Here is a 2,923-nt window from a genome sequence, read left to right on the forward strand (position 1 = left end):
TCAGGCAATGCTTGATGTCTATTTGATGTCGGCATATCGGAAATGCTTGAACAGAGAAGAAAGGTGCTCGAAGAGCTGCAGTAGTTAACTACTTGGTTTGATTAGATTGCTATGTTAATCAAAATGTCCCCTGTAGTATTTTATAGGGTTAAAATTTTACATTAGTGTTCTTTAGCGACTTGGTTTCAAAATTTTCGTTCGACTTTCCTTGGTCTTTAAGGCCAATGGTAGAATGATCATGGAAAAATGAAATTGTTCTATCTTAATATCTCTGGTAAGAGTGGGTATGCATTCTTAAAGGACTTGTTTGTCATTCTTTTAAGTTGTTTAATGTGCTCATTTCAGTATGCATCATCCAAAGTCTTTAACTGCTAAAACTAGCACCACAAGGGCTAGGGAGCTATCATCTGTTTGTAAATAAGAGCTATAGACATGCCCTATAAGGGTCAATATGTCTCAGTTGCATATAACTTGTTTCTCATGTGTTTTCATCCTGAAGGTTAGAAAAGATGGGTGCTCTATCTCATGTATGTGGTTACATGCTGGAGTTTTCCATGTGCTTGCCAATATGCTGTCTTGTATTCATTGGAATTCGGCTTGAGCAAGAATTTGGATTTAGTATGCTTCTGGATTTTTAGCTTCATGTATGTTATCATGCAAGTATGGCCACATCCACAAGTGTTTGTAGTAAAAGATAAAGCACACGACATAAGTTGTAGAATAATAAATTAGTTACCAAGTGCAAAACTTCTTTCATAAATCTAGAAGAGAAACACTTTACGGATGGCTTTAGCTACCTTGCGATTAATCTACAGAGGATTTCTATGCATTTGTTTATTGAATTGTAATCCTAGAGTAGTGGTATAGTGCTGGTTGCATTATAACTTACACTGGTATAATGGAAACAAGAGGACGTTTTATTCAGCGGTAAGCAAAGAAAAGAGTTTATACACCGAAGATGGGGTTCAAACTTTAGTTTTAGACATAGTATTCCATTTTACAGAATAAAATTGCTTGAAACAAAAGCTGAGAGATTATTTCAGTTTTCCATCACACATGTGGGAACGACGATTGTTTTGGATATCTTGTACATGTAGACATGGCGCCTTATTTTGAAATGTTTCGAGATGCCGTCTATTTGAAAAGATTGAAAAAATAATAGTTTGATGCTGCTCTACATCATGTACAGTTGTTTTGATGAACTATGTTTAACTAATTGGTTTGAAATTCTAATGTTTTCTGATTTGTTCTTCTGCAGTTCGAATTGGTTTCCTATATCTCACGTCTGGTTTTGGTGGGAGTTTACTTTCAGCTCTCTTTTTATTCAATATGGTATTTCTGTTGGTGCTTCTAGGGCACTTTTTGGTTTACTCGGAAGCATGCTTTCAGAGCTCATATCAAATTGAACAACGTATGTAAATAAGGTAAATAAAGTTTTTGTATACTCAATGATGCACCTCTTTATAGTATGTGCACGACCCTTTGATCTTACAGTTTCAGGTTTCTATCCGCAGTTAGCAGCATTGCTTACTCTCCTTTTCATCTTCATAATAAACTTAGCAGTGGAATTCTACCACACGTGGACAAATTTGCTCATATTGGAGGATTTGTCTCCGGATTTCTTCTTGGATTTTTGTTTTTGATCCGCCCCTAGTTTAAATGGTATACCCAACAGAATGCTCCCCCTGGACGTGTTAGTACTCCAGTTAAATCTAAACACAATACGTATCAATATGTATTGTGGGTCCTCTCTTTGATACTATTGATTGTTGGGTAAGCTCCTCCTCGATCTCTGATTTAATTTTTTGACTTCATGAACCTAATCGATTCCCTGCATGAGAATATGGTAGCCACAGTTGGCGCGCACATTTTTTTTTATCAAATCAGAGAACTAGATTTTCTGTAGATATATAGATATCATGTGTCCTGTAATATGTCTTCATTATTGTCATTGCGAATAGTCTCTGTATCTGCTTGTTTCTGATCAGAATGGTTTGGAGAAGGCATCGTGTTATTGTTATCGCTGTTCTCTGTGTAGTTCTAATTGGTCACTTTGTTGATAGCGGCTTCTACTTTGTTGTTTTGGGTTGTATGTGTTGGCTGGTTGTTGTTTTGTTACTGGAAATAAAAGTTCATTTTCCTCGTATCTACGTAGTATCAGAATATGCAGGCATTTTCTAACAGTTGTCATGTTTTTGACAGGTATACTTTTGGCCTGGTTACTCTTTTTCAAGGGGTCAATCTAAACAATCACTGTTCATGATGTCATTATTTGAGCAGTGTCCCTACGTCAAAATGGAATTGCAAGTCACAAAGGATTTATGTTTGGTAAATTAACTTCCACCTTAATATTTGATAGATAGAAGTGCTTGCTTATTAATACGATCCTGGTTGCATTCAGTCGTCCTAGTTTGGCATGCCGTTTAATCTAATGCCTTCAAGAAATGTAATTTAAGAAATGACTCATGAAATTCTGAGTCAAGAAATTGCTTCTACAATGTACTTTGCTAGTACTATAAATTGGTTTTGTACCAACATATTGTTCTTTATATGAATGCGAGGCTTTGAGAAATATCAAGCATCAAAATCTCGTCAAGATTATAACTACATGTTCAAGTGTTGATTCTCTTGGTAATGATTTCAAGGCTTTGGTTTATGAGTACATGGAAAAAGGAAGCTTAGGGAAGTGGTTGCATCCATCGACTGATATTGAAGAAGCAAGAGAGGCACCCAAGAGTTTAAATCTTTTGCAAAGGCTCAACATTTCCATAGATGTTGCTTGTGCTCTTGATTAGTTGATTATCTTCATAATCACTCTGAAACACCGATAGTTCATTGTGATCTGAAACCAAGTACTGTTCTTTTGGACAACATGTCGACTGGACATGTTTCTAAGTTTGATTAGCAAGGGTTCTCTCATAAC

The 2,923-nt window shown here is 36.0% G+C and overlaps 1 pseudogene; it reads left to right on the top strand.

Annotated features, from left to right (window-relative positions):
* The first annotated feature begins 432 nt into the window (after positions 1 to 432).
* LOC126603072 (RHOMBOID-like protein 1) lies at positions 433 to 2,531 on the top strand (annotated as a pseudogene).
* The last annotated feature ends 392 nt before the right edge of the window (positions 2,532 to 2,923 follow it).

The sequence above is a fragment of the Malus sylvestris genome, chromosome 15 (genome assembly GCF_916048215.2).
Source record: "Malus sylvestris chromosome 15, drMalSylv7.2, whole genome shotgun sequence".
NCBI lineage: Eukaryota > Viridiplantae > Streptophyta > Magnoliopsida > Rosales > Rosaceae > Malus > Malus sylvestris.